Source organism: Hyla sarda, chromosome 8 (assembly GCF_029499605.1).
Source record: "Hyla sarda isolate aHylSar1 chromosome 8, aHylSar1.hap1, whole genome shotgun sequence".
Lineage (NCBI taxonomy): Eukaryota > Metazoa > Chordata > Amphibia > Anura > Hylidae > Hyla > Hyla sarda.
Window position 1 is genome coordinate 184,799,352 of NC_079196.1, and position 22,341 is coordinate 184,821,692.

Consider the following 22,341-nt stretch of genomic DNA (forward strand, 5'->3'; position numbering starts at 1 on the left):
CCCTAAGGTCAATAATGTATCATCAAAAATAATTTTGCAGAAATTCCGAATAGAAAAGAAAATTTAAGCAAAAAAGGAGACGGGAATTGACAACACATGCACTTCCAGTCACGGCCCCCTACGCTAGTGGATGCAAAGCGCTACACATACCCAGTGTGGTAAAAAAAAACAGAACACATAGCGTCCTGAGGCGGAGGGAGAGCCGTGGATGCACACAGGACATAAAAAGACTCTGCATGTGCTGGCAGGTAAGCTAGTTATTTGGGCTTAGGGGGAGGGGATCTTAATTACTTGATTTAATAATTAAAATTCCCTATTGTCCCGTGGGTGCACAGGGGCGTAAGACACCCCATATTGTGCTGCTGAGGGACGCTAGGGAACAGCGCATGTCGGATGGATTTTGGCAACGTCTGCTTCAGAATATCTCTGGACGCTTACAAGAAATTCCCTCAAATAATCAAGTGTTTACTTATTTTTGAAATGTTTTTGGTTTTACGGAACGTGGGGGGCTTTATTTCTTGTTTTATAGGTATTTTATGCAAAAAAAATGTTGAGGTTTTAAGTGTTTTAAAGCATTTACATTTAAAAATGGCTGTAGGACATCCAAAATAAGTCCTATTGGGAAAAAATTATGTTCTAAAGGGATTTATTGTTTTTAGCTTATGTGAGCCAAAGTTATCAACCTCCTTGCGGTAGTATGATATATATGTTGCATTTAACTCCTTAAAGAGTACCTGTCATCATCGAAACTTTCCCTGATCCCCCTCCCCATCTGTCCCTTACTCTAAATATGCCTATGCCTGTGTTTATTGAGGTTTAAAACGCTGTGGAAATACCTTTTTTATCCCTCTTCATTAGCTCAGGAGCACTGTCTTTCTGAGGGGTGGAAGGAGGCGGGTCCCGGCAGGCATGATGTCACATGAAGCCTTACCGGGACTCTGCTTCTGCCAGTCTTCCTGTATGCTGCTCTCCCTTTGCAGCAGTGTTTCCCAACCAGGGTACATCCAGCTTTTGGAAAACTACAACTCCCAGCATGCCCAGACAGCAAACAGCTGTCTGGGCATGCTGGGAGTTGTAGTTTTGCAACAGCTGGAGGCACCCTGGTTGGGAAACACTGCTCTGCAGTGTTCATACAGACTAAGTACAGGGGAGGGACGGCAGCCTGTCTCTCTCTCCTGTGCCTCTCTGCACTAAAAAGTCAATGCTGAGAACCAGGGGCGGTGGGAGCAATTACAGAGGCAGTAATTAAGATGAATGTCAGGGGGGGGGGGGGGGCACAGAGCAGGGAGTGTAGTGAGATAATACAATGTATAAGATAACGTGTGGTGAGGAGCAGGGAGAACACAGAGCAGGGGGAGGGGGAGGTGACTGGCTGTTATATGAGAGGCATGTGCAGGCTTGTAGCTCACAGGCTGGGAGCGAGTCCTGAGCTGAGAGTACTGAACTTCCTGTGGAAGGACCAGAGCCCTTTCAGCATTAGTCCTAAAAGCTGTACACTTACTATGAAAAGCATAGGATGCTGCCTGCAGACCAGGCATAGAAGAGAGACCCCAAGTGGCCAAAAGTATAAAATGAAAAAACTGGTATAAATATTAGTATTTTTTAATGAAGATATATTACAATATCTCTTCATTAATGATTATGAACAACATATTAAAAGTTTGTGTTGATGACAGGTACTCTTTAAGGACAAAGCCCATTTTGACCTTAAGGACCAGAGCATTTTTTTGCAAATCTGACCTCTCTCACTTAATGCATTAATAACTCTGGGATGCTTTTACTTATCATACTGATTCTGAGTTTGTTTTTTCATGACATATTCTACTTTATGTTAGTGGTAATTTTTTGTCAATACTTGCATCATTTCTTAGTGAAAAATTCTTTTTTTTTTACTTTGAAACTCTCTGCTTGTAAGGAAAATGGATATGCTAGATAAATTATATATTGATTCCCATATACAATATGTCTACTTTATCTTTGCATCATAAAGTTGACATGTTTTTACAAAAAAAATCTAAATCTTTTCAGGGACCAGTTCAGCTTTGAAGTTAATTTTAGGGTCTTTATGTTTGAAATACCCCATAATAGCCCCCATTATGAAAACTGCACCCCTCAAAGTATTCAAAATGACATTCAGAAAGTTTGTTAACCCTTTAGGTGTGTCACAGGAATAGGAGCAAGTGGAGGAAAAAATTCAAAATCTCAATTTTTTACTCTAAAATGTTCATGTAGCCCCATTTTTTCCCCATTTTTACAAGGGGTAAAAGAAGAAAAAGCCCCCCCAAAATTTGTAACCCAATTTTCTTGACTAAGGGAATACCTCATATGTGGATGTAAAGTGCTCTTTGAGTGCAGTAGAGGGCTCAGAAGGGAAGGAGCGACAATGGGCTTGGAGCGCAAATTTTGCTGAAATGGTTTTGGGGGCATGTTGCATTTAGGCAGAACCCATGGTGCCATAACGGAAAAAAAAACACATTGCATACTATTTTGAAAACAACACCCCTCAAGGCACGTAACAAGGGGTAAAGTAACCCTTAACACCGCAGAGGTAAAATTGGGATGTAAAAATGAAAAAAAAAAGTCACTAAAATGCTGTTTTTCCCCAATTGTTTTAATTTTACAATACGGTAAAAGGAGAAAATGCCCCCGAAAATTTGTAGCCTTAATTCTTCTTAGTATGGAAATACCCCATATGTGGACATAAAGTTCCCTACGGGTTCACTACCATGCTCAAAAGAGAAGGAGCCAAATTTGGCTTTTGGAGAGCGAATTTTGCTGAAATGGTTTTTGGGGGGCATGTCGCATTTAGGAAGCCCATATGGTGCCAGAACAGAAAAAAAAAAAAATTAAATACATGGCACACTATTTTGGAAACTAAACCCCTCAAGAAACATAACAAGCAGTACAGGGAGCCTTAACACCCCACAGGTGTTTGATGAATTTTTTTTAAAGTGGGATGTGAAAAAAAAAATGTTTCACTAAAATGCTGGTTTTCCCCCAAACATATCATTTTTTCAAGGGGTAATAGGAGAAAATGCCCCCCCCCCCCAAATTTGTAACCCAATTTCTTCTGAGTAAGGAAATACCTCATATTTGGATGTAAAGTGCTTTGCGGGTGCACATCATGGCTCAGAGGAGAAGGAGCGCCACTGGGCTTTTGGAGAGAGAATTTGCCTGGAATCAAAGTTGGGGGCCATGTGTGTTTACAGAGCTCCCATGGTGCCAGAACAGCGGAACCCTCCACATGTGCCAACATTTTGGAAACAACACCTCGCAGGTGTTTGGAACAGTGGCCCCCATTCCGATGTAAGTGACTCAGTGACTAGAGATGAGCGAATTTTTGAAAAATTCAATTCGGCCGATTCGCGGAATATTCCCCAAAAATGTGTTTAGTTCTGAATTTGTTCACAGCAAATCGCTATTAAAAACGGCTATTTCTGGCCTACAGAGAGCCTCAATGGGGCTGTAGAACACTTTGCCTTGTCCTAACATGTATAAGGAGTGTGTTGTGTTAGTGAAATAACACTGTTATTTAGTATGACATGCAGATTACAGGTATCACTATTAGAATCACTGCCGTAGAGCGTCTGGATGTGACAGCAGGGAGACCATATGGCATCAAAATTGAAGAGAAAAAATTGATTTTTTTAATGTAATTTTTATTTTATTTAATTTGAATTTATTTACATTTTTTGAGTACCCATTCTGGTGAGCATTGAGCTGGAGGTCCGCCGCGAGGTGAGCTACCAACTGTTCCAGCCCGTGCCTCTCAGCGCCCCCGGCCCTCCCACTGTCTTACTCTCTGTGGAACTGCAAATGTTTCATTTAATCAGTTATGGTTCATTGTTATCGCTCCAACCTGTTTCATTGGATTCTTGTGGTAATTCCACAGCTAATATGTGACGTCGACGACCAAAGATTAAAACATTTTTTGAAACGTAAATTTATTATTACGCTCCCAAGTTTAATGACCCGGGCCCCGGCATTTACTTTGAATGAATAGTGTGGTTACAAAAGACCAAATCTAACAAGGAGTAACATGGGGGCACAATGACAGAGCCTGGAGGTGGCATTAGTATGAGGAGACCATATAGTGGCTGAATGACACAGCCTGGAGTTGGAGGCAGCATGAGGAGAACATATAGGTGGCTGAAAGACAGTGTGGAGGTGGCGGCAGCATGAGGAAAACATATGATGGCAGTATGAGACAGCTTGGAGCTGGTATCAGCATGAGGAGAACATATAGTGGCTGAATGACACAGCGTGGAGGTGGCGGCAGCATGAAGAGAACATATAGTGGCTGAATGACACAGCATGGAGTTGGCAGCAGCATGAGGAGACCACATAGTGGCTGAATGACACAGCCTGGAGTTGGCGGCAGCTGCGGAGAACATATAGTGGCTTAATGACACAGCCTGGAGGATGCAGCAGCATGAGGAGACCACATATTGGCTGAATGACAGCCTGGAGTTGGTGGCAGCATGAGAAGACCATATAGTGGCTGAATGACACAGCGTGGAGGTGGCGGCAGCATGAGGAGAACATATAGTGGATGAATGACACAGACTGGGGTTGGCGGCAGCATGAGGAGACAGCATAGTGGCTGAATGACACAGCCTGGAGTTGGCATTAGAATAAGGAGACCATATAATGGCTGAATGACAGCGTGTAGGTGGCGGCAGCATGAGAAGAACATATAGTGGCTGAATGAAACTGCGTGGAGGTGGCGGCAGCATGAGGAGACCACATAGTGGCTGAATGACACGGCCTGGAGTTGGCGGCAGCATGAGGAGAACATATAGTGACTGAATGACATAGCCTGGAGTTGGCGGCAGCATGAGGAGACCATATAGTGGCTGAATGACACAGCTTGGAGGTGGCGGCAGAATGAGTAGAACATATAGTGGCTGAATGACACAGCCTGGAGTTGGCGGCAGCATGAGGAGACCACATAGTGGCTGAATGACACAGCCTGGAGTTGGCGGCAGCATGAGGAGAACATATAGTGGCTGAATGACACAGCCTGGAGTTGGCGGCCGCATGAGGAGACCATATAGTGGCTGAATGACACAGCTTGGAGGTGGCGGCAACATGAGGGGAACATATTGGGACTGAATGGCACAGCGTGGTGGTGGCGGCAGCATGAGTAGAACATGACACAGCCTGGAGTTTGTGGCAGCATGAGGAGAACATATAGTGGCTGAATGACACAGCCTGGAGTTGGTGGCAGCATGAGGAGACCATATAGTGGCTGAATGACACAGCGTGGAGGTGGCGGCAGCATGAGGAGAACATATAGTGGCTGAATGACACAGCCTGGAGTTGGCGGAAGCATGAGGAGACCACATAGTGGCTGAATGACACAGCCTGGAGTTGGTGGTAGCATGAGGAGACCATATAGTGGCTGAATGACACAGCATGGAGGTGGCGGCAGCATAAGGAGAACATATGGTGGCAGAATGAGACAGCCTGGAGGTAGCAGCAGCAGCATCAGGAGTCCTGACAGTGACCCAGTGTGGTGCGGTGGCTGGCAATACCAGTACCCGGTGACGAAAGTGGTGAAAAAGGAGAACTTGGCATCAGATGTGTGGCATCCGGCGGGTGGCAGAATCAGAATAGTAGCTGAGGCAGGTAGGCAGAAGAAAACGGTCTCTTTTGTAAAAGTGTTAGTGTGCAAAAGTAAGTAATGAGGATATGCATTACGTAAAACTTAACTTTTAAATCAACCAAAGGAAAGGTGTGCAAAAACACCATGTGCCACCTACACCACAAAGTATTGATGTGATGCAAAGACCTCTAAAAGTGGAAGGGAACAAAGTGTGGTCCATTGTAACCGGTCGGGGGGAAACACTTCCCCTGCAAGTCCCTACTCTCGCATTATTAATTCCCTTCTTAGCAAGTGTTACTCGCCCTAAAAAGGGTGGCCCCACCCGGGAACTTCTCGCTATTTCCACCTAAAAGCACTGCCATTTCCCAGGGTTTCTAGGTGGAAATAGGGATTGGTTCATGTGTGGGGCCACCCTTTTTAAGACGAGTAACACTTTCCTCGAAAAGGTGAAAGGGAACAACAAATTGTCCATTGTAGCAGGTGGTAGTAAAAACTTCCCCTGTAAGGCCCTACTCTCACCCTATTACTCGCCCTAAAAAGGGCACCCCCACACAGGAAACTCTGTCTATTTCCACCTAAAAACCTTGGGAAATGGCAGTGTTTGTAGGGGGAAATAGGGAGAGGTTCCTGTGTGGGGCTGCCCTTTTTTTTGGTAACACTTGCAAAGAAGGACCTTACAGGGGAAGTAGGGCCTTACAGGGGAAGTTTTTACCCCCACTGGTCATAATGGACCATACATTGTTCCCTTCCACCTTTTAGAGGTCTTTGCATCACATCAATACTTTGTGATGTAGGTGGCACATGATGTTTTTTGCACACCTTTCCTTTGGTTTGATTACCAAAAATGTTTGAGTACGTATATTTTATCCTAAGAAAAGTTAAGTTTTAGTTAATGCATATCCTCAATACTTACTTGTCTGATGGCGAGGAATGTCTTTAACTGGGGAGCAGCACCTTAAACATGTTTTGCACTATCCATATTTGTGAAGTGTTGGTGTGGCACCATGGTCAATCTACTCTGATGCATCAGGCATTGGTGGTTGGAAATCCTGGCTGATCCATGCCTGATTCATCTTCACAAAGGTCAGTCTCTCCACATTTTTTTGGGACAAATGAGTTCTCCTTGGGGTTACTATGGCCCCCGCTGCACTAAACACCCACTCTGATGGCACACTATTACCTGGAAAGGACACCTTTTCCAGGGCAAACTCTGCTAGTTGCGGCCCCAAATCAAGTTTGGCTGCCCAGAATTCCAGCGGATCTTCAAGGTGTGTTGGCATGGTCATGTCAAGGTATGCCATCACCTGCTGGTACAGGTCTTGCTCAAGGTCTACCTGCTTCACTATGCGGGTGAAGAAAGGTACTCATCAGCGACTGTAGACTCAGGCTGCTGATGGAGCTGGTACTGCTCCTGCCTCCTCACCCCTCCCCAGCAGCCATGGCAGTGGAAGGTGAGCAAATAGGGCCCAACGAGTCAGACCTGTGAGAGGATGGACAATGGGCAGATAGGCATCGCCCTACTGACTACGTAGGATGTCTCTGTAGTAGGTCAGTTTGTCCTCCCTCTCAGTGGGTGTAAAAAAGGCCCCCATTTTGTGGTGGTGGCGAGGCTCCAATAAGTTGGAGAGCCAGAAGTCATCCCACTGTCGAATGTTGACAATTCGGCGGTGACTACGCAAGCAAATGAGCATGCATCATGCCATTTGTGCAAGTGACTCAGAGGGACACCCTGCCTCCATCTCCACTGCATACTGCCACGGTGTGTCTGGGTCCTCTGTCTAGTCCCATCTCGCGAAACCTAAACTGTGCTCCAACATATAGAGGGTGGAATTCCAACACGTGGAAATGATACAAATCAGACTATGTTGGGGGATGCCTTTCTGATGCTGCAGCTCAAGGAGGGTGTGCTTTGCGGTGTACGAGTGGCTGAAGTGCATGCAAAGTTTCCTTCCCATTGTTAGGATGTCTTCCACTTCAGGAACTGCTTGATAACCAGATTGAACACGTGTGCATGTCTTAGGCTTCCTTGTTGCAGCGCCGACAAGATGTTCTTCCCATTGTCGGTCACCATGGTTCCCATTTCCACAAGTAGAAAAAATTAGTGGTGCACTGTGATGAACTTTAAAAAATCCAGGGGTGCTCAGTCCTCAAGACCATACCACGGTCAGCAATATAAGTAAGATAGAATTAGAAGACGGCACTCCAATGCACGAATAGTGAAGGCAAAAAAAGTTTATTCACCCATCCAGTACAAAAATTATGCAACGTTTCAACTTCACAATGAAGTCTTTTTCAGAAATGGTTCCCATTTCCAGTTTTCGTGGAGTAAGCCTTCGATTTCTTGATGAATGACTTTTAGCAGTTCCTCCCCTGTGTGACTCCGTTCGCCAAGGCAAACCATGTGAAGAACAGTGCGACACCGCCGTGCCCTGCACACATGGTATGCTGGAGGGGCACTGAGACTTGTCCGTGCAGTGGAGGCTGAGGACATGGTGGAGGATAAGGAGGTGGAGTCGCGCACAGTCACAGGACCAATGGCCTTAGAGCATGGAGGTAGAAGCGGCGTGACCACTCCAAGTTGCTATTGTTGTGGCTGTGCAGGAACCACATTCACCCAGTGGGCTGTAAAGGACATGTATTGTCCCTGACCGTAGTTAGAGCTCGCACAAGCCATCAGTTCTTTGAAAGGTGTGGCGTCCACAACTTGAAAAGGGAGTGGTTGCAGCACCAGCAACTTGGACAGGAACACATTCAGCTTCTGTGCCGTTGGATGAGTGGGCGCATACTGTTGTCTCTTGGACATGGCTTCGCCGATGGATTCCTAGCGGAATGACTGACTCGAAGTAAAAGGAGCAGGAGCATCTGGAGCGACAGAAGATGGGTATGACACACAGCTCCCTTCGGCTGAGGTGGTGGAGCCTTGGCTGACTGAAACAGGGAGCGGCGTGCCACTGGGTGATGCAGCAGGCTGGACCACGGTTCTCCCAGGCCACTTTATGGTAATGCTGCATATGTTGATGCAGGGCCGTGGTGCCAACATTGGGACCTGGCCACGCTTCACCTTCTGCCAACACATCTTGCATGTGGCCAGGTTAACCTCCTCTGGATGCTTGATGAAAAACTGCCACACCGCCGAGTAGCTGATTTTCCCACCAACTGTCCGCACTGATTGACTGCTACTGCCGTGGATTCCAGAGACCCCTGTTTCACCACCTCCCAGGAAGGTAGGTTGCCGCAAAGCAGGTGGTCTACCCCAGGCACATTTGGCTCCAGACTTTCCATTTCTGCCACCATGCTGACTGTCAACCATGCTACCACTTTGCTGGCTCAGCTACTGCCTCACAGGCAACCTGCAACCTTCTTCTCCTGATGGTGGAAGCCCCTTCTAAACCCGGCTCGCAACACCACCTCCCATGCCACTCTCCTCATCACTAATTGCCCGCCTGGCATAGGAAGCGGCGGATGTCTCCTCCAATTCTTGGATGGGCAATAGCTCCTGACTGTCCTCTAGATCGTCCTCACTAAATAGTGGAGCTGAACCCACAGCATATAATGCTTCTGTGGGGGAGGGAACAGCATACAACCAATTCATGACGGCAGATAGGTTGCTGGTCGAGACACGACCGCTTGCTGATACCGGGAGATCAGATCTCTCGCTGAGACTCCTGCCGCCCCTAGTCTGCTGCGACCTCTGCCTGATGAATTTAGGCCTCTGCCACTCCTCTGTGCATATCTTGGCACATCTCTGCCTGACATACTTTGTGCGTATATGAGAGTAGTACTATACGCTTCACTACACTTAAAAAAGTATTTGAGTACAACACCAGCCGGTGAGTACTTTTGCCTGACTTTTCACAGTATCTAGGCCCTTGAGACTTTAACAGGTACAAAATAGTACACCACTTAGATGTACATATGTGGTATGCACTTATGAGGGGAGAAAAATGTGCTACAGTACACTTAAAAAAAATATTTGTGCACAACACCCAGTCGCTGTGTACTACACCCAAAATTGCACTTTCTCTCTCAATCTCACTCCCTTCCCTATTAGTGCTTCTAGTGCTTCCCTATTGTGCTTGAGCTGAATCGCTTCTGTTCTGTGCAACACACTGCTCTCTGTCCCTTTCCGTAATAAAAAGCTGTCGACAGTAACTGGGAGGTGAATCGCTGCAGTAAGAATGCTTTTCTGTGCAAAACACACTGCTCTCTGTACCACTCTGTGCAACAGAACTCTGACTTGACTAGGAGGTGAATCGCTGTTGGAAATAAGCTTTTCTGTGCAACACACAGCGCTGTCTGTCCCTATCTATCTCTCTGCAGTGAACTACTGAAGTGACTCGCCGCAATATGGCTGCCGATTATATAAGGCTGTGACATCACAGGGGTGACTGGCTGCTGATAGGCTGCATGCTGCATGTGATTCAGGGTAATCCCGCCTACCCTTGTTCCTGCCTTCCCAGGATTCCTTGCCCCATGTTCTCACATGTGGATCCGCCATTTTGGATGCCCTGGACCGCACTAAATGGAGTTCAATTCGCTCATCCCTATCAGTGACCCATGACCCATTTTTGGAATAAATACACCAAGAGGTCTTATCGGGGGTTTTTTGTGAAGGAGTTTTTTTGGGCAGTTTTGTGGTTTATGGCTTTAAAATTTGAAAGTCAATGTACTGTGGACATGTACATTGGGGTATGGGAAATTATGGGAAATTAAAATGGGGTAAGAGGATTATAGATTTAGTACTCAATGAAAGTAAGTATTTCCTGAAGCAGTCTTTAATGCAGGTGCACAGATGATCGGGGCAAGTTGCAATGAGTGGTGGTGTCCTTCCTTATCCCCTTCTTGCGACACACTCTGCATTTTTTCAGGGATCCTGGCACCTACAGTTTTAGTTCCAAGAGAACTTTGGCCTGCTCTTTTCTGGTCACCAAATATCAGGGCCTTGAGGACTTCCTCTTGGAACTGAAGTAATGTCCCTGTGTGGCTAACGTGCTGGTACAGTACAAAAGAGTTGTACATGGCAACCTGGACCATGTAGACCGCTACTTTTTTGTACCATGCCTGGGTTTTCCACAAGTCATTATATGGCTTGAGGACTTGATCAAATACTGATTGTAGTCCAGAATACAATTGGACTTGAGGACCAGTGTCGTGGTACTTCACACAGGGACAAGGGTGCTGCCATTACCATGAATTGTGGTGAGCATAAGGACATCCCTCTTGTCCTTATATCTGACCAGCAACAGATTTTCACTGGTAATGGCCCTGCTTTCACCATTGGGGATAGGTGTCATAAGGGGATAGGTAGGAAGGCCTCTTTGATTCTTCCGCACAGTCCCACAAGCGACCGTGGATCTGGTGGCGAGGGATTTGAAAAGAGGGATACTAGTATAAAAATTATCTAAGTAAAGGTGGTCCCACACAAGTTTCTCGCTAACACCCAGAGTGGGGGGACGTTCTTGTAGTTCAATACAGGAATCCTGTCCCTCGTACACTCTAAACTTGTAAGTGTACCCGGAGGTACTTTCGCAGAGTTTATAGTTTCACGCCATACCTCGCACACTTAGTGGGGATATATTGGCTGAAGATGAGTATCCCCTTAAAACTAATGAGAGACTCATCAATAGAGATCTCCCTTTGGGGTACGTAGGCCTCCAAAACTTTGGCCCCAAAGTGATCAATGACCGGCCTGATTTTGTACAGGCGGTGATACGCAGCATCACCTTGTGGGGGACATGCTGCATTATCAGTGTAAGGCAGGCATTTCCATATGGCCTCAAAACATCACCATGTCATAGCCATACTGTAGAGTGGGGTCGGGTAGAGGATGTCCCCACTCCAGTATTGCCTGACACTGGGGTTTTTGACTTGGCCCATGGGCAACATGAGGACCCAAACATCCTCATTTTGGCTGCACTGACTGGGGACCATCCATTGGGCCTAGCCCAAAGGGAATCCGAGTGGTGGGTGACAAACTGTTGAGCATACAGGTTTATCTGCTCCACTATTAGATTGACAAAGTCATCACTGAAATAATAACTGAACAAGTCCATTTCAGTAAACCTGACAATGTAAATCTTGATTCCTGAGTTGCCAACAAACTTAGGAATCAGGGGCTGATAGTCCTCCGGTGTGTGTAGGGGGGAGTGAGTGTGTGTACCTGTAGGCAACCAAAGCAAAAATAAATGACTTCAAAACTCACTTTCAAAAGACAACAATGTAAACCCCCACTTCTATGGGTGAGATTTATGATTGCATTTAAACCTTTTTTGTTTTTGCTCATGCCGGGCGCACAAAATGTCGCACGTGCGACTAAGCCCTTTTTTTGTGTTCTTTTTTTTCAGTTCAGTTTGCATTTTGTAGTGGTCATAAATTTATGAAGTGTGAATGTTGCAAATAGTCAGTACAAAAAGTCAAAAACCCTCCAGAAAGTCGCAAACCTGGCTTACAAAACTGCCTTTGGACAGCACTTTTGAAAAGTCACACAAAAAGTCACAACTACAGAAGGGCCCTGGCTCTCTTCAGAAAAGTAGCAAAAGCAAGAAGGAAACATACAAAATGGTGTTCCGAAGTGATTTATTGTGTTTTGCTTATGTGCACCAAATTTAGCAACCCCCCTTGATACTATGATTAATGTGTTGCACATAAGCAAAACCAAAGCAAAAAAAAAAATTCCCTTTCCAAAGACAACAATGATAAATGTCCCCCTATACATTTTTTGTAAGAATATGAGTATTCTTAAAATTGTTCGCTTTTACCCCTATAACTCTTTATTTTTTCATGTACAAGGCAGTAAGAGGGCATATTTTTTGCACATTGATGGTATTTTTGATCCCTTTTCATAATTTTTTTTTCTAGTGTATGAAGTAACTAATAATCATCATTTCTGGACTTCCTCCATTGTCCATTTGCACTTATCAGACCCGCAACTGCACAACAGGGGTGCGATGAGCCCACTGACACCTTCACTTTAAATGCTGTTATAGGCATTGATCAAGGCATCTATAGGGTTGATGCCGGACTATAGTCCCTGGCTGCTGATGAGCAGATAAAGGGAATTATTTCCTACCATTAATTCGGTTTCCATTAATCCTTAATGACATCACCAAAATGGAGGTTGATCCTCCCATCACTGAAGGCAGGGGTAAATAATAGTCCAAGGCCGGGTTAAGGTTAACGGTAGCTTTACTGAAGTTGAACAGATCTAACAGTCTCTAAAGGGTAGTAAGGTCCCCAGAGAGTTGACCAGTAACTCGAGGCTCCTCACAGCTTGCTGGGACTTGCAGTGACTTGACAGACTCTAGCACAGCCACGCTGACTATAACTGACGAGTTGACTGAAGATAGTGACAGCAGACAAAGATTAGGGAGCATTCACACCACGTTTTTGCAATACAGTTCCCGTATCAGGTTTTTGATGAAAAACGGATTCCTCAAAACCTGACTAAACTGTATCAAAACGTGTGTACAAATTTCAAACCGTATATGGTTAAAAACTGTATACGGTTTGAAAAATGATGTCCAGTTGCATCCGTTTTTTAAGAAAAAAACGTATAGGTTTTTAACTTTTCACTCCATTTTGAATAAAGTTTCACTTGTTTGATTGAAATTCCAAGAAAAAAAACTGGGCAAAGTCAAACGTATGGTGAAAACCAGATGGGACCGTATGCACATATGGTTCTGTCTGAAAATTACTTCTATTAAAAAAATCTTAATCCTTCCAGTACTTTTGAGCAGCTGTTTGCTACAGAAGAAGATCTTTATTTATTTTTTTTTATTTTTTTTGTGTGTCAGCAGAGAGCACTGTGGACAACACAAAAAAGATTTTCCTCTGTAGCAAACAGCTGCTCAAAAGAACTGAAAGGGTTAAGGTTTTTTAATAGAAGTAATTTACAAATCTTTTTAACTTTCTGGCACCAGTTCATTTAAAAAAAAAAAAGTTTTCCACCGGAGTACCCCTTTAACCCCATAACCCCTTAAGGACTTAGGACATATGAGTAGGTCCTAAGTCCGGTCCCTCTCTATAACGCGGGGTCCCGGCGGGATGGTCCCGGCGCCTATTCACAGCCGGGACCCGCGGCTAATAGCGTGCGGCCGCGATCGTTCGGCCACGCACTATTAACCCTTCCGATGCGGCGCTAAAAGCTGAGCGCCGCATCGAAAGTGAAAGTAAATGTTTCCCGGCTGCTCAGTCAGGCTGATCGGGGTCATCGCGATAAAATCGTGATGCCCCGATCAGCTACCCGGAGAGAAGAAGGTCCTTACCTTCTTTCGTCTGCATCCCGGTTCTGATTGATTGCTCCATGCCTGAGTTACAGGCTGGAGCAATCAACCGTCGATTACACAGCTTGTTGCCATGCAACGGCAAGGCGACAATCTGTGTATGCAATCAGCCATTGCAAGCTCATAGGTCCCTATAGGAGCTATGAGCTCGCAAAAAAAAAGTGTAAAAGAAAAAGTTAACCCTTTCAGGTATTCCCTTCTGAATTAAAAGTTTAAATCACCCGGCATTTCCTAGTAACAAAATAAAACAGTGTAAATAAAAATAAACATATGTGGTATCACAGGTGTGCGGAAATGTCTGAATTATAAAAATATACCGCTTTTAAAACCACACGTTCAATGGCGTACGTGCAAAAAAATTCCAAAGTCCAAAATAGTGCATTTTTGATCCCTTTTTATACCACAAAAAAGTGAATAAAAAGTGATCAAAAAGTCTGATCAGAACAAAAATGGTACCGCTAAAAACTTCGGATCACGGTGCAAAAAATTAGCCCTCATAGCGCTCTGAACACAGAAAAATAAAAAAGTTATAGGGCACAGAAAATTACAATTTTAAATTGTATAAATTTTCCTGCATGTATTTATGATTTTTTTCTCAAGTAATACAAAATCAAACCTATATAAGTAGGGTATCATTTTAACCATATTGACCTCCAGAATAAAGATAAGGTGTCATTTTTACCGAGAAATGTACTGCATAAAAATGGAAGCCCACAAAATTTACAAAATGGCATTTTTTCTTCAAGTTTGTCGCACAATGAATTTTTTTTCCGTTTCGCCGTGGATTTTTCGGTAAAATAACTAATGTCACTGTAAAGTAGAATTGGTGGCGCCATAATACAGATTTTTAGGTGCAAAATTGAAAGGATTATGATTTTTTTAAAGGCAAGGAGGAAAAAATGAAAATGCAAAAACTTGAAATCGCTCAGTCCTTAAGGGGTTAAGGACCCTTGACGTACGCGTACGTCATGACACCCTGGTACTTAACCTCTTCAGGACATAGGGCGTATGGATACACCCTGCATCCCGAGTCCTTAAGGACCGAGGGCGTATCCATACGCCCGTGGAAATTCCGGCCCCCACCGCTAGCCGGTTGGGGACTGGAGCCGGATGCCTGCTGAAATCGTTCAGCAGGCATCCCGGCATATCGCTCAGGGGGGTCATTATGCCCCCCCATGTCGGCGATTGCCGCAGATCGCTGGACAATTGAGTCCAGCGATCTGCGGCGATTCCGGGTCAATCGGGTCTCCAGTGACCCGATGACCCGGAATTACTGGCTGTTCGGGGCCGTCTCTGACGGCCCCGAACAGCCAGAGCCTGCAGGGGTGAGGTGGCACTGGTGCCACCTCACGATTGCCCTGATTCGTCGGCCGGATTACCGGCCGACCAATCAGGGCGCCTGCTGCGGGTGTCACTCCCGCTCCGCCCCTCTTCCGGAGGACGTGAGCGGGTGCGGGACGTGCACCCCGGGTGCTGGGGACCCCGATCCCCGGCGCCCCTGTTGGGATCGGGGCCCCAGGAGCAGCTGCGGCGGCGGGACTGACCTGCAGCGTCTGGATCGTTGGAGGTGAGTGACAGCCTCCTGCTGTTGCTTAGCAACAGCTCCCAGCATGCAAAGAGGGCATGCTGGGAGCTGTAGTTATGCAACAGCAGGAGGCAGACCACCACAACTCCCAGCATTCCCTTATGGGCATGCTGGGACTTATGGTTTTGCAACAGCTGGAGGCACATTCTTTCTATGGAAAAGTGTACCTTCAGCTGTTGTATAACTACAACTCCCAGCTTGCACAAACAGCTAAAGTGCATGCTGGGAGTTGTAGTGGTGCATCTGCTGGTTGCATAACTACAACTCCCAGCATGCCCGTTGCCTGTCGGTGACTGCTGAGAGTTGTAGTTTTGCAACAGCTGAAGGCACACTGGTTGTGAAACTCAGAGTTTTTTTTTTACCTAACTCAGTGTTTCACGACCGGTGTGCCTCCAGCTGGTGCAAACTACAACTCTCAGCAGTCACCGTACACCATGCACCGTACATGCTGGGAGTTGTAGTTTTGCAACAGCTGGAGGCACACTGGTTGTGAAACACTGAGTTAGGTCACAAACTCAGTGATACATAACCAGTGTGCCTACAGTTGTTGCAAAACTGCAACTCTCAGCAGTCACCGACAGCCAACGGGCATGCTGGGAGTTGTAGTTATGCAACAGCTGGATGTCCCCCCAATGTGAACGTACAGGGTACACTCACATGGGCGGAGGATTACAGTAAGTATCTGGCTGCAAATTTGAGCTGCCGCAAACTTTCTGCTGCAGCTCAAATTGCCAGCGAGAAACTACTGTGAACCCGTGTGACTGTACCCTAAAAACACTACACTACACTAACACACTACACTACACTACACTAACACACTACACTGTACACTAAAAACACTACACTAACACAAAAAATAAAATAAAAAGTAAAAAACACTACATATACACATACCCCTACACAGCCCCCCTCCCCTCCCCAATAAAAATGAAAAACGTCTGGTACGCCACTGTTTCCAGAACGGAGCCTCCAGCTGTTGCAAAACAACTCCCAGTATTGTCGGACAGCCGTTGACTGTCCAGGCATGCTTCGAGTTTTGCAACAGCTGGAGGCACCCTGTTTGGGAATCACTGGCGTAGAATACCCCTATGTCCACCCCTATGCAATCCCTAATATAGGCCTCAAATGCGCATGGCGCTCTCACTTTGGAGCCCTGTCGTATTTCAAGGCAACAGTTTAGGGTCACATATGGGGTATCGCCGTACTCGGGAGAAATTGTGTTACAAATTTTGGGGGGTATTTTCTGCTTTTATCCTTTTTAAAAATGTAAAATTTTTGGGAAAACAAGCATTTTAGGTAAAAAAAAAATAATGTTTTTTACATATGCAAAAGTCGTGAAACACCTGTGGGGTATAAAGGTTCACTTAACCCCTTGTTACGTTCCCCGAGGGGTCTAGTTTCCAAAATGGTATGCCATGTGTTTTTTTTTTTTGCTGTTCTGGCACCATAGGGGCTTCCTAAATGCGGCATGCCCCCAGAGAGAAATTTGCGTTCAAAAAGCCAAATGTGACTCCTTCTCTTCCGAGACCTGTAGTGCGCCAGCAGAGCACTTTTCACCCCCATATGGGGTGTTTTCTGAATCGGGAGAAATTGGGCTTCAAATTTTTAGGGGTATTTTCTGCTATTACCCTTTTTAAAAATAAAACATTTTTGGGAAAACAAGCATTTTAGGTAAAAAAATTTTTTTTTTACATTTGCAAAAGTCGTGAAACACCTGTGGGGTATTAAGGTTCACTTTATCCCATGTTACATTACCCGAGGGGTCTAGTTTCCAAAATGGTATGCCATGTGGTTTTTTTTTGCTGTTCTGGCACCATAAGGGCTTCCTAAAGGTAACATGCCCCCCAAAAACCATTTCAGAAAAACGTACTCTCCAAAATCCCCTTGTCGCTCCTTCCCTTCTGAGCCCTCTACTGCGCCCGCCGAACACTTTACATAGACATATGAGGTATGTCCTTACTCGAGAGAAATTGGGCTACAAATACAAGTAAAAATTTTGTCCTTTTACCCCTTGTAAAAATTAAAAAATTGGGTCTACAAGAACATGTGAGTGTAAAAAATGAAGATTGTGAATTTTCTCCTTCACTTTGCTGCTATTCGTGTGAAACACCTAAAGGGTTAAAACGCTGACTGAATGTCATTTTGAATACTTTGGGGGGTGTAGTTTTTATAATGGGGTCATTTATGGGGTATTTCTAATATGAAGACCCTTCAAATCCACTTCAAACCTGAACTGGTCCCTGAAAAATAGTGAGTTTGAAAATTTTGTGAAAAATCGGAAAATTGATGCTGACCGTTGAAGCCCTCTGGTGTCTTCCAAAAGTAAAAACACCATATTGTATATGTGAACCAAAAAAAAATGTATTCGTAATATCCATTTTCCTTACAAGCAGAGAGCTTCAAAGTTAGAAAAATGCAAAATTTTCAAATTTTTCATCAAATTTACGGATTTTTCACCAAGAAAGGATGCAAGTATCGACAAAAATGTACTACTATGTTAAAGTAGAATATGTCACGAAAAAACAATCTCGGAATCAGAATGATAACTAAAAGCATTCCAGAGTTATTAATGTTTAAAGTGACAGTGGTCAGATGTGCAAAAAACGCTCTGGTCCTTAAGGCCAAAATGGACTCCGTCCTGAAGGGGTTAAAGAGGCACTGTCATTGTTAAAAACTTTTCATATATTGCAGGACTCATTATAATATGACATTTCACAATATACACCTGTTAAATTTTTTTTTTAATTTTCACCTGAAATTCAAGCTCAAAATAGCCGCCACTAGGGGTCGCTTGTCTTTTAGCCAGACAGACTAGTCTAGATTTTACAGCATACTGGATACCGGCCGTAAAGCATACCGGTATCCAGTATAGGAGATTTCTATTGAGTGTATGCAAAACTACAGATAAAGGATGTGTGGTGTGGACATGCTGGGAGCTGTAGTTTTACAACAGCTGGAGGCAACACTGCTCTAACACAGTTATTTACAAACATTGCAGCTTCAGTTGTTACTAAACTACAACTCCCAGCATGCTGAAATAGTCAAAGCTTTCTCTGACTCTTGAATGACAAAGAAGTTGATAAGACATTCAGGAGTCTATGAAAGATGAATGACACACATAGTGACAGCTATGCTGATTAGCATCCAGCTTTACTAGGAGAAGATAAAACAGATAGAACATGTATTCATAAAAATGCTGTACTTTTATCTAAAAATCCTTGCACTAATTTTATAAAGATCTATTCTTATATTTATACATTTTATCCTGTGATGAATTCACCATAATGTCTTCTGATTACTGCAGGCAAACTCCAAGTATCTTTCTCTGACACATGACATAGTATAAAACCAGAGAGGAAAGGGTTACAGAGTAGAGAGTACTGATTGGCTGACTGCCCAGGCTTGCTCCTGTGAGGGAGACAGACTGACACGCCCCCTCCAGCCTGCACAATGAAAAAGTAACTCCCCCGGAAGATAAATGCTTATATCTCTGGATATATAGGTCCGAGAAACATAAAAATTATATGCACATGATCAGGATTGGGTCCTGAGTAACATATCACTTTTTTTCTTTTTTTTTGCACTATGACAGGTACGCTTTAAGGACCCATGACGTACGCGTACGTCATGGACAATTCCGGTCCCATGCAAAGGCCCAAGGGGGTCATTAGACCCCCCCCCCATGTCGGCGATCGCAAAAAAACGCAAGTGAATTCACACTCGCTGCGTGCGATTCCGGTGATGCGGGTCACTGGACCTGCTGACCCGGAGATATAAGGTGATCGGGGGTGTAGGATACACCCCCGATCACCTCCTGTATCTATGGGGAGGTGGCGATTTCGTCACCCCCCCCCCCCCCAGGATCGCTGCTATTGGCTGGATCGTCCAGCCAATAGCAGCCGGCAGGGGAGAGGTTAACCGCATCCTCCTGCAGCTCCCGCGGCTGGCTGGGTTCAGTCAGCGGTCAGAGCTGCTGGAGGAAGACCGGGACCCCCCCTCTGCTGAGATCGGAGCCCCCACAGAAGAAAAGAAGCCCCCCATAGATCAGGGAAAGAATACAATCCAGGGAAAGGTAGGATAAAAAGTTAAATAAAAGTTCAAAAAAGTAAACCATTTCCCCCTCCCCCTGACCCCCTAATAGGTCCCCAAGGGTCCGCCGCAATTTTTCAGTGTGACCCGGGCCCTATTAGGGGTTCATTTGCTGCATTTGGCCCCCTTTTTTTTTTTTTTGGGCCGCAGCGCTTCCCCCCCCCCCCCATACAGTTTATACTTACACCAATCACACACACTACATACTCATACAATGTACCAAGTCCAGAGTACATTCCAAGTTTTAACCCCATAAACCACTAAATTGCCCAAAATAATGTTTCATCTGAAAAAAAAAAAAAAAAAAAAACTGATAAGACCTCTGGGGGTATTTTTTTTTACAAAAAATGGGTCATGGGTCACTGAGTCACTATCATCGGGGACTTTTTATGTTGCCTCAAATGCGCAGCGCTCTCTCTCCACCTGAGCGGGGTGCGTATTTGAGGCAACAAGTTAGGGACGGCCACACATATCACATTCCCAGAATGATGATTCAGAGCATAGGGTTTGAGGTGGGCATATTTTTTAGTTTTGGCTATGCTCTGGGTCATCATTCTGGGAACATAATTTATAATTTTATGTCCCACTGTACCCAATTTTAGTTATTTAGTGTACCCCAGTTATTTACCCCATGTAATGCCCCTTGAGGGGGGGTCCCACTGTTCTGGCTCCATAGGAGAAAGCCAAAGCTCAAGGACCCTGACTGATCTCTGGCACCTCTGAGACCGGTGTGCATGCTGTTTACGCCAAGAAATGAGGTATGTCCTTACTCCAAAGAAATGTATTTACACATTTACAATGACATTTTCTCCTTTTACCACTTGTGAAAATGAAAAATTTGGGGTAACCCCAGCATTATAGTGTAAAAAAATCCAATATTTCATTTTCACATCCCACTTCATGAATATTTATCAAACACCTGTGGGGTTTTAAGGCTCACTGTTACGTTCCTTGAGGGGTGTAGTTCCTGTTACGTTCCTTGAGGGGTTCCTTGAGGGGTGTAGTTTCTAAAATAGTATGTTCATGTGTTTTTTTTTTGCTGTCCTGGCACCACAGGGGCTTCCTAAATGCGATATGCCCCCCCCCCCCCCTCCCCACCAATTTAAGCAAAATTTGCAAATGGGACTCCTTCTCTTCTGAGCATTGGAGTGCGCCCGCAGTGCACTTGATGTCCACACATGGGGTATTTCCATACTCAGAAAAGATGGGGTTACACATTTTGGGGGGCATTTCTCTTATTACCCGTTGTTTAAAAATGTAAAATTTTGGGGAAAAACAGCATTTTTGTGGAAAATAAGAATAAAAAATTATTTACACATCCAAAGTCGTCAAACACCTGGGGGGTGTTAAGGCTCATTGTACCCCTTGTTATGTTCCTTGAGGGATGTAGTTTCCAAAATAGTATGCCATGTGGTTTTCTTTTTGCTGAACCATTTCAGCAAAATTAAAAAAAAAAATCATTTACACATCCAACTTTAACAAAAAGTCATCAAACACCTGTGGGGTGTTAAGGCTCACTGCACCACTTGTTACGTTCCTTGAGGGGTGTAGTTTCCAAAATAGTATGACATGTGTTTTTTTTTTTTTGCTTTCCTGGCACCATAGGGACTTCCTAAATGATACATGCCCCCCAAAAAAACATTTCAGCAAAATTTACTTTGCAAAAGCCAAATGTGACTCCTTCTCTTCTGAGCATTGTAGTACGCCAACAGAGCACTTGACGTGCACATATGAGGTATTTCCATACTCAAATTTTGGGGGTCATTTTCTCCTATTACCCCTTGTAAAAATGTAAAATTTTTGGGAAAACCAGCATTTTAGTGAAAAAATTTAATAAAATCATTTACACATCCAACTTTAACGAAAAGTCGTCAAACACCTGTGAGGTGGTGTGGGGTGCTTCTTGGAAAGCGGCCTTTTTAGTGGCCATTACTACAACCTGTAGAGTGGGGGAAATCCAGGCCCTTTCTATTAGGGAACCCTTTTTAAGGTCACAGACGAGAAAATAATTCTCAGACACCGTCCAGAGTTTTTTCCCAAGATGTCTTCTTTTTTTTTTATAGAAGCCAAGAGATTATTTTATCTTCTTTTTGTCAGAGCCTCAAAAATCAGAAAGAATGTATTTTTCATTCCCTCGATGTTAGGAGGATTATTCTCAAATACCTAGAAGCTACAGCTGAATGGAGGTCAGATGAGAATCTTATTTTTCAGTATGATGGTAGGAATAGAGGCAAGAAAGCCTCTAAAGATACAGCTGGCAGATGGATTAAATCTGTTATTTTAGAAGCTTACAAGTCTGAAGGAAAAGATTGTCCTCTTTCAGGAATGTTAGGATGATTAATATAAAAGGGTCTATCCCGCAACCAGAAATTAAATTTACGCCAGGTTCTAGTGTACACAGAAACTGTACAAGGTTTCCTCCCTGACTGGATCATAGAGATGACAGGGTCTGAGAGACCCTTTTGCTTCAGAATTCACTGCTCTGGATTCATGCTGATAGGTGGAGTCTTCCAACTTCTGGAAACCATAAGGGACCCTGATGTAGAAGATCTGGTCTGACTGGGTGCATGAGAGGAGGGGCAATAGCTAGGGTCTCAAACAGAGGGAACCAATTCCTCTTGGACCTGGCCGGAGCTACTAGAATCACTCTCCCTCATTTTCCTTAGAACAGCTGGAATAAGAGGAAAAGGGAGAAAGGCAAAGACCAGGTTCCAATGCCAGTCCTGACTCAGGGCATCCAGACCTGCGGGCAAGTCCTTCCTGTTCAAAGAAAAGAA

The 22,341-nt window shown here is 44.6% G+C and overlaps 1 protein-coding gene across 3 annotated transcripts in view; it reads right to left on the reverse strand.

Moving 5' to 3' along the window:
• LITAF (lipopolysaccharide induced TNF factor) overlaps positions 1-22,341 on the reverse strand; it is a 130,323-nt gene that overhangs the window by 46,387 nt on the left and 61,595 nt on the right. The gene's annotated exons all lie outside the window — the stretch shown is intronic.